The sequence below is a fragment of the Canis lupus genome, chromosome 21 (genome assembly GCF_011100685.1).
Source record: "Canis lupus familiaris isolate Mischka breed German Shepherd chromosome 21, alternate assembly UU_Cfam_GSD_1.0, whole genome shotgun sequence".
Lineage (NCBI taxonomy): Eukaryota > Metazoa > Chordata > Mammalia > Carnivora > Canidae > Canis > Canis lupus.
In genome coordinates, this window is record NC_049242.1 from 48871215 (window position 1) to 48884454 (window position 13240).

General features: G+C 42.3%; 1 protein-coding gene across 1 annotated transcript in view; it reads right to left on the minus strand.

Moving 5' to 3' along the window:
• The window catches only part of LGR4 (leucine rich repeat containing G protein-coupled receptor 4), a 99838-nt gene that overhangs the window by 31762 nt on the left and 54836 nt on the right, over positions 1-13240 (minus strand). The gene's annotated exons all lie outside the window — the stretch shown is intronic.

Below are 13240 nucleotides of genomic sequence, written 5' to 3' on the forward strand. Positions count from 1 at the left end.
AATCCATTCACTCTTCCTCTTCCTGCCGTCACCTGAGTCTAAGCCCCCAATTCCCCTCCACCCTCCACCAGATTACTGCCATGAACCTCCGCAAGACTCCTGCCTCAACCACTTAATTATAACACTGTGGGAGCTACATCTTAAAAAAACACAACTCTGAGCATTTTCCCAAAGGCTTTTTTTTCCCTGCTGACTTAGCTGGAATTCCACCGTGGATCGTCTCTGCCTTGCTTACCTGATCCCACAACGCGCCCCGTGTCCTACGGCTTAGCACGCCATGCCTTCCCATCTCTGATTCTTTGCTCATGACACTTCCTTCGCCTGAAATACCCTGACTCCGGTCTCTGCCAAGTGAAACATTACTCATCAGTACTGTCCAAGTTGGATACTGCCACAAATACGAAACCATCATGCTAGCAGCTTCCTTTGATTCCACCGGTATTAGACGAAGCTCTCACGGGGCACACATCTTATTCTGCCTCTCGTTACTACAAACTGGCCACATCCCCTCAAGCCGTACTATATGTCCCTTATGGGCAGGGACCGAGTCGTACTCATTTTGTCTTCCCTTGCACGGGGCCCTACGCGCTGCAGACACTTGGTATTTGCCGTAATGCCGCAACTAAGCCCCAGCAGGACTCGGGACTCGACTGCTACTGAAAGGGTAGGGAAAGCTTCCTGTTTATCTTCTCTTTTCTGCAAGTTTTCTCCTCTCGTTTCATTTCTGCTCCCCTACTGCCCCCCAGTCTCCCGACATGAAAGAACCACTTGGCTAGATTTTAAAGTGCTATGGCAACAATTTTCCTTCTTAACATATTCCGGGAGTGCACTTTCTTAGGGAAGTGGAGGGTGGGCCCGAAACACGGGAACGCCAGTCCACAGGTCAACAGGATCATCTGGACACACTCTGGGCCGTGCACATGATCACACAGAGCTGGAACAAGTCTAGCAGGACTTCAAATGGGGACACAGTCTACCTCAAGGCAACTCCTATTTATTCTGCTTGTTGCAACAGTCTCAGAAGCAGAGAGAGCAACGACAGGGAGGGGAGAGACAGAGAAAGGGCGGAGGATGGGGAAAGGGCAAGCCGTCAGACTTCCGCTCTCCCACTGGATTTGGAGCCATTCCAGGAAGCAGGATACAAGTGGCTCAGTGTGTAATGTCTTTATGAATCTGTTTCGTACGCATTTATTATTCATAAGGTCCACGGGCTCACATTAGCGGCTCTTTCCAGGGGAAGCTAGGGTCTTCGATTATATCCTCTCTTCTTAATGCATATGCTACATGATATTTTCTGTCTGCCGTCGGTCCCAGGAGGGGGAAGCAGGGACAGCGCTGGCTAAGTGGGCACAGATTAACGGTGGGTACGAACAAGCAGGCCACATTCTACTATGTCATCTGCACCAGACGGTTCATACTTTCGAGAAATGTGCGGAATCAGGCTGGCATTTCTTCACTTGGGAAGCAATTTAAAGGAACGAGAGAGGCAAGTGTGAAACAGATTTAAAAAAAAAAAAAAAAACACACAGTTGGTGTTATTTCTCTAAGAAATGCCTGGATTTGGGTTTCTTCTGGCCTGCCACAGAAACTTCACTGTAGCCATTTGGCTGGAATTCTGGCCAAGACCCAGTGACTCAGGACTACAATGTACACACTGACTGGACATATGGACCGAGCCAGGAGGAGGGCGGATGAGGGCGCAGCAGCTTCCAGCAGCTGTTGTGAGGAGCCTGGCGTGGAGAAGGCGGGAGTTAGGCAACTGCAGCAGCCAGGCCCCGGCCCCGAGCTCGCTCGCGTTCCAACAACAGAGAGCTTCACTCAGGGCAATCCCTCTAGCACACTGGGAGACGTCAGGGTCGAGGGTGCCAAAGCCCCCACCCCCCGCGCCCGCTGCCTTCCTCGGGCAGAGGAGGTGACCAGGGGCCTGGCGCCCCGCTGCCCTCGAGCCCTGACCGAAAAGTGCGGTAAGCACCACCCTTCCCTTCCGGGGCCTCCTCTCCCCCCTCGGCACTCCGTCCGACACCTACCTTTCCCCACCCGGCACACGGGACCTGCACATGGGAACTACCGCAGGCTGCGCCCCAATACGTCCGGCCGCCCGGCCTGCCCTGCCGCCGAGCCCTGTGAGGCAGGTGGGCGCCCCAGACACAACCCCGGGCGGCCTGCGCCTCCACAGGAGGCATTTCTAGGCCAAGGCTGACCGGGCGAGCACGGCCGCAGGGAGTGTCTAACCGGAGGCGAGGGGCACCCCCTCATGAAAGAGAACCCGAAACCTGCAGGCCCTACCATGTCGGCAACCGTATTAAAGTACAAGCAAAAACCATGGTCATGCACACCCCTCACCCAAGTCCCCAACCATGTATTTATGTGTTAAGGCCCCGCTATGTGCTTGGAACTCTGCGGCCTCCTGTGAAAGACCCCAAGAGGTACACTGGTTTCCAGTTAGAGATATTTAGTATCAATATATATTGACAAAAAGTTGGGGCAGCTCAGTTGGTTGAATGTCTGACTCTTGGTTTTGGCTCAGGTCATGATCTCAGGGTCATGAGATGGAGCCCTTGCAACTGGCTCTGTACCCAGGGCAGAGTCTGCTTCAGATTCTCTCCCTCTCCCTCTGCACTTCCTACCGTGCTCTCTCTAAAATAAATATGTAAATGTGAAATATATAAATATATATATACACACACACACACATATATGTGTGTGTGTGTGTATATATAGACAAAAAGTGACGTCACCTTAGCACCCTTTCATTTTAATTATCCTATATACTCACCCTTGTTATCACCATCCCTCCGCTGTTTATTTATTTTTTATTTGTTAAATATTTTATTTATTTATTTATTCATGAGAGAGAGAGAGAGGCAGAGACACAGGCAGAGGGAGAAGCAGGCTCCATGCAGGGAGCCCGACGTGGGACGCAATCCTGAAGGCAGGCAGTCAACCGCTGAGCCACCCAGGGACCCCCAGCTCTGCTGTCTTTTAAAACAGAACAAAGTGTCTCTGTTTCCTTCGTGCCTTGCCCTAAGGTCCTATACCACAGCTAAATAATGTAAATCCTAGAAATAAAACAAGGTGAATAAGGTAAAATAATGCAAATTCCAGAAACAGAACACTGTTGCTTTGTGTATTTTCTATGAATGGCTTTAAGAGAACCAAAGGATGTAGTTATTTTCTTAGTAAATAGAAGGGCTAACAAGTAAATAGCTCCCCTTGGACATTCTTCTTATCAAGGTTAAATAAACTTCATCTGATACCGTGTATCAGAGTCCTGAGTCAGCTAACAGTGTTTTACTCACCCTATTTCTTCACAAACCAGGAAGAGTTTTATATCTTCATATAACTTTTATGTAAGTGCACGTAAAAACTGAATATGTTTTAAGAACACACAGGTATTAAGAACCCTTCTTAAATTCCCAAGGTTTTTAAAGTAGATTTGCTTGAGAAGGGGGAAATTATTTCATTTATCTATTTGAATATACCCACATATATCACAGGTAGATCAATAAAACCCCTGGCAATGGTTACATTTCCTGGGCAAAGTTATCCTGACAACCTCTGGCAATAAACACACGCAATATCCACCCAGATGAGGAAATATGTTACCGCTTTTAAGAAGTTTTACAACTAAAAAAAAAAAAAGAAGTTTTACAACTAACATCTACCAGCAAATATTGACCTTTGACTCTAGGCGAAGCACCATAGGTTTGGCAAAGTAAGTACTGTGCTTTCCCAGGAAACGTCCCATTTCATTTCTTTTAAATAAGGATAATTCATTAACCATAAAACTTCAGGAGAATTTAGTTTTTATATAGTCTGGTAGTTTCTAACATCAATAAATTCAAAATGAAGAAGAAATCCTGTCTTAACTCCTGCCTCAATTTCAAGCTCAAAAAATGCGGTTACCTTCACCAGGTCATACTGGAGTGGGTGATAACAGGCCCCAAATAGGAGCCCTCAGAGGAAAGGCAGAGGAGTTGCCGAGACACGTGCACACTGACGCACCTTGAGCACCGAGTAACAGGGCACGCACTCCAGCGCTTCGTAGAGAGGAGCAAAGAAAAGTGCAAGAGGAACTTGGAAAAGCAAGACCAGGAAGGCTCCCTATGGCAGAAAGGGCTCAAAATGGACCCTATGAAATGGGTAAGACGTGAAGAGGAGAGAGAGGAATCATGCTTAGCAAATATCCATGCCTTCCTGGCATAGCCTGGGTTCATTCGAAAAGATCACCTCCTTCACATGACACCGCTCAATGAGTAAATTTCGACTGCTTTTAATCAATGATACTGATCCCATTCCAGTGGCTGGTTTAGGGTTGGACCTGTGACCCCAGCTCTGGCTACAGGAAGTCAGCTGGGGGTTTCTGGGAAAGGTAGCTTTCCTCCTAAATGGGGATACAATAGAAGGGATGACTCTCTTCTCTTTCTGGATGCTACCCCGTCTAAATAGACTTTGTGAAGTGACTGCAACCCCGGTGCTACCTGAACCAGAGGAGCAGAGTAGGAAGGCAAAGAAACTGGGTTCCTGAGGATGTGACCTAACTCCATTAACCAGCTCTAGGGGAGGTCTTCTCATTATGCAAGATAGTACATTTCCTTACTGTTGAAGCTACTCCAAATTTAATTTGTTTCTTGCAGCCAAACGTACTTTAACCAACTGCCCAACCAATGACCATTCTTCCCTTCTTACCTAGTAATAGAACCTTGAGATTTTGGTCTAGACAGCAATATGCCCAGTTCAAAAGCCATACTTCTCCGCATCCCATAGTTAGTCTGCCCATGTAACTAAGTCCTAGCCAATGAGATGTGAGCAGAAGTTTATATGGGAGGCTTAAGATGGCTTCTTGAAGCTGACTACTGGGAAATATTCCCCTCTTTCTTTCCTCCTTCATCTTTCCTATTGTTGAGAACTGGGTCATGATGGCTACAGCGTATGTAGACAGTCATTTTGTGATCTTGAGATGGTAGCTATAGAATGAATGAGAAATGCAGAGCATCAGAACCTCCATCCCTGATGACTTTGCAATGCACCAAAATAGTTCCATAGATACGTGTGTGTGTGCGTGCATGCACGTGCACCTTAGGTGTGTAAGCCATTTACGTTGGAGATAATGGGTACTTACTTTTTCCTCTCTTCTCTTTCTACCTTATTTTTATAAGGATCCAGATTTTAAAAATTGAGTATCTGTTAATTTTATGAACATTTTATTAAAAAGTTCAGTGTGCCTATAATACAGACTTTTTAGCACCTCCAACATTATCTATGATATAAACATAATCCAAACTAAGAGGAAGTGAAAATACCTATTAGAAGAAAATAATACACAAATTCTGAATTAAAGGTTCCACTAAAGCATATAATACTGTGTTAAACAAGCATGGATTGATTAAGAATGGACAATACATGGAAGAAATGACTTAGCCTATTTCCTCACTGGGAAATTAAATTATGCTAGTAGAAAACCAAATATATGTTCACTTACTTCAAGTCATTACTATTTTTAATCAAAGGACAAAAAAATAGCCTTGATTAAAATACATAAGTAGGGACGCCTGGGTGGCTCAGCGGTTTAGCACCTGCCTTCGGCCCAAGGCACGATCCTGGAGTCCCGGGATCGAGTCCCACATCAGGCTCCCTGCATGGAGCCTGCTTCTCCCTCTGCCTGTGTCTCTGCCTCTCTCTCTCTGTCTCTCATGAATAAATAAATAAAATATTTTTTAGATTTTTTTTAAATTTTAAAAATACATAAGTAAACCAACAAACCGGTTTCTAGTTGCGTCTCTACACGTTCGGAATCCCATGTCAAGTCTTTTAACAATGAACTGCTTGAATTCTCCTGGTTGATTTCCCCTACTCCCCTATGAAGTCCTGACTTATCAAATCCAAAATCTGAGTACACCCCACGTTTCATCACCTCTACTGCTGAACTGCAAAGCACTGGAGGACAAAGCTACAGAACCCATTGGTTCCACTATAATATTACCTAGGCTTTAACTGAGACCTTTCTATATTCTTCACTGATCCTTTGTTCATTTCGGATTGACCCAATTAAACAAACATTTCCAACAATGTGTCTAGTTACTAGATTCTAATCGGCTGAGATAACTATGCTTTCTTTCTGCCAGTCTTTCTTCTCCCTTCTGCTTCCTCCGGGAGGACTGTCCACCTCAAGTAGTCCCAGTGGGTGGGGGGGAGCAATTCATAAGCCACACTGGACCCTGCCATCCCAAACAGAGTAACTGGTTCAAGGACAAGCACATGAGGTAAGTCTGGCTAACCAGAGTCCTCCTACGATTTTTCTGCTGAAAGCACAAGGAAGACTTTAGAAAACTCATTTTGGATCTCAAGATGCAAAGACGTGCTTAGGGCTGCCACTTGGTCTTCTTCCTACACCTGGGTTTCCCTCCATATGGAGACAGCCTATTTGCAACAGGAAAGAATGAAGCCAAAACACAAAATTAGAGACAAAGTTAAGAAATGGAGAGCATGAGAAGACTCTCATGACTTTTAAACCTTGAGATCCAGTACCATCTGTAGCCAACTCCACCTCTGGAATTTCTAGTTCTACATGAAACAATGAATCCTCTATTATGCCTCAGCTGGGTTTCTGTCTCTTAACCCCTGGGGACTCCTGTCAAATACAGTACATATCCCAAGCTTTAGCTATTCTCCCAAAACCAAAACCACCTACAGCAGGCCCCAAATGTCTGCCTCTTCATGCACTTCCTGACCCCAAAGTCAATCTCACAACCCCACTGAAATGATTCTTTAAAAAACTTAAATTCAAGGCCTTTTCTCAATATCTGGCCACAGGCACCTTTCTCCAGCCTGTCAATGTTGATCCTTCTTTTCTTGTGAAAAATCTCTCCTCCCACAGCTCCTGGGGCACAGTTCTGCCCTAGTTCTCCTGCTCCTCTGGCACTTGGTCTTCTTCCCACACCCGGATTCAAGTGTTTCCCAAGGAGTTGTCTTTGGCTTCCTTCCCTTTTCTTTTACCCTCGCTCTCTTGGCAAGCTCTTTCAATCTCATGTTTCCAGTAATCACCTTAAAATAAAAGACTCCCAAATATATACCCATAGTACTCTAATTCTATAATCTATACCCACGAATCTCTATTCTGGACTCCATGCCTATATCTTCAGAGACCCCCTACTCATATCCCACCTAAATTCCATATGTGTATTCAAGGATAATAGCTTCTCTTCCAAGACAATTGCCCTTTCTATAACATCTGAATGTTGTATCTTTTATCAAAGCACACCAGACTCCTGGGAATCCTACGTGAAAGTGTTACAGATGTCACCCCATCATTCCAGATGAGATGTCCTCTTGATTCTATTTCCATGCATCTTTTGCAGAGGTTCCCTAGGTGCCCTAATTCAGATTCCCCTCATTCTCATCTGGACCATTGCCATCAGCATCTCCATTTGTCTCTCTGCACTGTCTCAATCACAAACATCCTACTGGGTGTGGTGAGATCACCTTTACTGAAAGTCATATCTGGTCAAGTCATTTCTTAGCTCAAAAAGCTTCAATAGTCATGCAAAAGTTGAATCTCCTCATTAGACTGCCAGGAAAGAGGCACAGGATTGGAGCTTCAGTCTGGCCCCTAACTCCTTTCTAGGTTTCTTTCTCCTAACTTCCTTTCAGGAACTCAGCCCTACAAGCAAGCCAATCGCCATTCCTAACACCTGTACCAGTCTTTATATCTTTGCTCACACTCCCTCTTCCACATCTCCTTAGGAATTAATTCCTACCATCCCTCAAGACTCCCCAGAAATACCAACTCTTGGATGAAGTCTTCCCTAATCTTTTTTAATAAGAGAGACTTTGTTTCTTCTCTGAACTCCCCAAACTCTAATACACCACTCATCTCCCTCGAAGGCAAGGATCCCATTTAATTTAACACTGAACACCCTGCTCTACCTAACAAAAGTTTGTTGAATTAACAAATTGCCTTACAAGTCTTTCCCCATGCTCTCCACATCCACAGAGGCATAGCCTGGGAGGAGAGCCAGGTCCATGACTAACGTGCTATGTAACCTCGGCAAGTTACTTAACCTCTCGGAGGAAAACCTCCGCTTCCTCATCAGCAAAATGGGACTGAATACAGCTCAGCAGTTTATGAATAAAAACAAAACAACATCTGTTCTGGGGGAAGCTGGCCCAATTAGTGCAAGTTCTCTTCTTATTTTTCTTTTTACACCCTTACTCCCTAATCTGAGAGTTTTCCAAGTGACACTCGGAATTTACATGAACCAGACAAGCAGTGTCCCTCTGAGAGCTCACTGCGTACTTCCCAACAGTAAGAGCAATTATCTTTCCTACCAAACCATCCCAACAGAGCACTATAAGGTGGAGCAAGAGAATGCTACCAAGAACAGAGTATTTTTTTAACTATCAAATACCACCAGAGCCACTGAGAAACTCACATTTTCTGGGGGAAAAAAATGATTTTTGAAACTTAAAATAAATTATCAAGACACAACAATCAGATATAACTTGTGGCTCTCGATCGTATAATGGACCAGAATTTTATTTCTCTTCTGCTATAGAGAATTATCTATGGAACAGCTGTTAAACTTGAATGAGAATTACAGATCAGATAATAATAGACATCAACGCTATTTTTCTGAGTTTGGCAACTGTACTGCAGTCATTTAAATGAATATCTTTGTGTTTGGAGTAACAATGCCGTATGCAGTGGTAAAGGGGAATTATGACCGCAACTTACTCTCAAATGGTTTAGGGGTAAAAAACGTACATATGTATTTTAGCTCTCCTATTGTGTGCGTGTATATGGAAAGAGAATGTTAACATTTGGGGAATTTGGGAACTCTGACTAAATGGTACACGCGAACATTCTTTACGCTTGCAACAGTTCATAAGTCTGAAATGTTACGTGTGTGTGCGCGCATATGCACATATTTACACACACACACCTATATAAAAGCACGTTCGATATGTAAATAGGCCAGATTAAACTATTTGAAACTATGGGGTTTTGACCCACTGCTTGTACCGGATTTGAAATCTCCCTGTTCAAATTACTCACTAGTCCTCTTCTTGCACGGTAATGCCCTAATTTAGAATTAACTGTCCTACCGATGAGAAAGATGATGAGTGAGCTTGAACAGTGCTCGGAGACCTAAGTCTTACTTTAGCATTGTGAGCCTTCCAAAGTCAAAGCGCTTCTTGAAACAAATGGAATTATCCTCATCTTCTAGAATGTATTAAACAATACACTGTGCAAGCGCCAAAGCTGGCAACGGTTTCTAACTGCTTTTTCAACATCTAAACTCAAAGTAACATCCATGGACTTTTTGGTGGCAGCCTATGGAAAAGCGGTTGGATATTCCCCCCTCTGTTGTTTCTAATTAAATCATGTTCACGACTCCACATTTCAGCCATTCCCCAAATGCCTACCAGTGCCCTGCAGGTCTGAAGGAAAGCTGAAAATAGTTGTGCTCATAATCACATCAGACTAGATTCTGTGAATGCTAAGTGAATATTTTCTAAGAACTCTGGCTTTTTCCTTTGACGTTGCTAACAGAAACCTATACTGACCCATTCCAATGTCCATCCCCAAGCAAAATAACCTCCCCCTGAAATACTTCAAGAAAAACAAAGACTGCAATGTTTATGAAGATTACTGAACTCGCCCTTCCTCCTGTGGATATAGTACTTTGTAAGGCCACAAAGCACTTTTACATAAATTACTCCATTTTCCATTTAAAACACTCCTGTGAGGAGTTCCATGCTAGAGTAGGAAACCAGGAGGCAAAAATCAAGAGACTGTTCCAAAGTTTCTGATGTTGGATTAGAATATTTTTGTATTCCCAGAAAGGGGTGGGGGGATCTGTGAATGGCATCTAGTCTTTTCCCTACTGCTCGCCCCTATATCCAATTTCGTTCCTTCAGGATTAAGTCTAAACTGTTTGGCTTAAAAAGTCCCTTTATGATCTGGCCACATATCCTGATACTTCTCTATCTTTCAATGTATCACACTTCTGTCCATTTCATGAAGAGTAACTGTTACTACGGATGTTTTAACACTTCTGAAATGTCTACGTCTATGGTCTGTGTCTTTGCACACGTTACACGGTTCTTCCTGGGGCATCCATCCTTATTCCCATCTGAGAATTCAAGCCTTTCAAGTCTTTCAAGACTCTGCTGAAGCTATTCGAGGAAGCTTTGCCCAAATCCTACAAACTCGAGTAAACATATTACTTTAGGCTTTCGCTGACCTTACACATACTTCTCTGTCTTCATCACGCTATACCAAGTGTTACTTCCATATCTTCCTCTAGACCAATGTTGTACAACTGAACTTTCTGCAGTGCTCTGAATGCTCTATTGTCTATACTGTCAAATACAATAGCCCCTACCCCCGGGGGGCTGCTGAGTACTCGAAAGATGGCTAGCTTAGCTAAGGAACTGGACTTTTTATTTAATTTTAATAATTTTAAATCTAAAACTAAATAGCTACTTATGGCTAATGGCTATGGCATTAGGCAGCAAGGCCACAGACCTACTGTCACCTCCAAGGACAGAGACCATACTTAATTATCTCTGTACCCCTGTACCTACTACAGAACCTGGCACAGAGCAGGATACAATATTTGTTGAAAGAATAAGTAGATGTTTAAGTATCTATAAACACTTCTTATGTATTATTGGGAAATGATTCCACCTACTAGTCCAAGCATTCTGTATCAACATATAAAATGCGGCCAACCCAGTCACATCTTGTAAAATGCGCCTCATTAATTATAATGGGAAAAAAAAAAAAAACTAAACTAAAAACTAAAAACGTCAGCAAATCATTCATTTCGACTCAGGGCACTTCAGCTTCACAATCACTCTTAAATGACTTCCAGATGACTTCTGGATAAATGGTTACACTGTTTATGAAATATTACAATAGTCATGGCAGCATCATTTTGGAATGTCAAAATCAACTACAATGTTTTATAAAGGAAAAAATGGGCTCTTTACCATGCTTTTATTAACATGGAAAAAAAATTCCTTTAAATGCCTGAAGTATTCCCAGAGTATTAAAGACTATTCTGAAGTATTCTTCAAAAACACCCATTAGCTCTCCTAACTTAAATCATTTTTGAAATCCCATCCAATATTTGGATAAGATGTACTGGCTAGATTTGATGGGCTCCGTCACTGCCAAAGCAGAATATAGAAAGGATGTGACCTACCTACAAAGAACTCGCAGTCAAATGCAATTTGGTTCCAATGAAAAGTCTCAATTAACAGAATTCATGAGCTTGACATTTGAGATTTTAAGAAATCCAAGATGTGAACTTCACAAAGTGGAGACTAAGCATGTTTCACTCGATATCCAGGCCCTCACTGCAAAATCCCTCAGAATGGAGCTGGCGCTCCATGGCATCAATGAAGGTGGTCTGCACCCAATCACTGCACCTAGAGCAAGGAGAGCCTCTCCGTCTCCTATCTGGTGCATCACACATCCCACAGTGGTTACACAACAGATGAACAGCCACTTGTAAATGTCCTTTCGTTGCATAATTCTGCAAAGGGAGACTAATCCTGAAGTCTAAAACTCTATAAATAAATAAATATATTTATATAGTAAATACTTATAAAGATATAAATAATAAGGAAAAAATAAATAGGTAAAGCATCTTGAACAGCTCAGCTGGTGGGAGTGAGGAGGTGGGGGCTTCAAACACATAGTTCACTCCTTCTTAATTTAAAATTTAATTAAAAATGGGGATCCCTGGGTGGCGCAGCGGTTTGGCGCCTGCCTTTGGCCCAGGGCGTGATCCTGGAGACCCGGGATCGAATCCCACGTCGGGCTCCCGGTGCATGGAGCCTGCTTCTCCCTCTGCCTGTGTCTCTGCCTCTCTCTCTCTCTCTCTCTCTCTGTGACTATCATGAATAAATAAAAAAAAAAAATTTAAAATTTAATTAAAAATGAATAATTAGGAAGTGGTGGGCAAAATGGATGAAGAGGGTCAAAAGGAGCCAACTTCCAATTACAAAATAAATAAGTCATGGGGATGTAAGGTACAGCACATTGTCTACAGTTAATAATACTGTATTACATATTTGAAAGTGGTTAAGAAAGTAAATCTTGAAAGTTCTCATCACAAGAATAAAGGTGTAACTAATGGTGATGGACATAAACTAGACTGATTGTGGTGATAATTTCATAGTATACACAAATCATTATGTTGAACACCTGAAGTTAGTCAACTGCATCTCAATAAGAAAATGAATAACCATTTACTACAAAATAACTAATGTTCACTGTAAGAAAAACAGGGAGGCAAAAATAAAATATACACTTAATTTTTTTACCCAAAGGTAACATTTAGTATTATATATTCCACTGCTTTTCTTTCTTTTCTTGCGCCCTTTTAAAATAGTAAAATAAATACTGGCTATTTACATAACACTTGCTCTGTTTCATGCACTGTCCCAAGCATTTAACATCTATTAATTCATTCTGTCTTCACCAGAATACTATGAGGGGGACTGTTGCTATCTGTACCTTATAGACAAAGAAACTGAGCAGAGGGAGGTTAAGTAACTTGACCCAGTTCACAAGCTTAGAAAGTGGCAAATAATCTCTGTTCAGTTTTTGCTGTGGGAACATGGTGTTCAGCTAAGTAGTGTGGGAAGAAAAATTTCACCTAAACTTTATTAAATCCTTAACTGCTATTTCAATGCTCTTGTCAGAAGCAATGGAGCACATCTAACCTGTGTGGCTTATATTTGATTCCTGTTCCCCATGTTGGGGGAGAGGCTGAGCTTGGTAGGAAGCATTCACTGACGTAGATCTACTATTCAACAGCTGGGCTGTAGGATACAATCTGTGAGATGAATTTAGATTCCTTCAGGGCTGTATGTCTTTGATGTTCTTAGTATCAAACTGTTACCTTCTTACGTACACATATTATATAATCCATTAGCCTGGCCACTAAAAAAAACCTGTATTTAACTTGATTTAAATCTGATTTTATTTTTTTTTCACCTGGAATCTTAATATAATGCATAATCTCCAAAAAATAAATAAATAAATAAATAAATAAATAAATAAATAAATAAATAAATAAAACAAAAACATTGAAATTAAAAATAATGCATCATTTCCAATTACTTTAAAATGTAATTGTGACTATTTTGATCACAAACTTCAAAAAAAAAAAAAAGTGTGGAAAGCAAAATGAAATGGAGGTTAAAACAGATGGGAAGAATT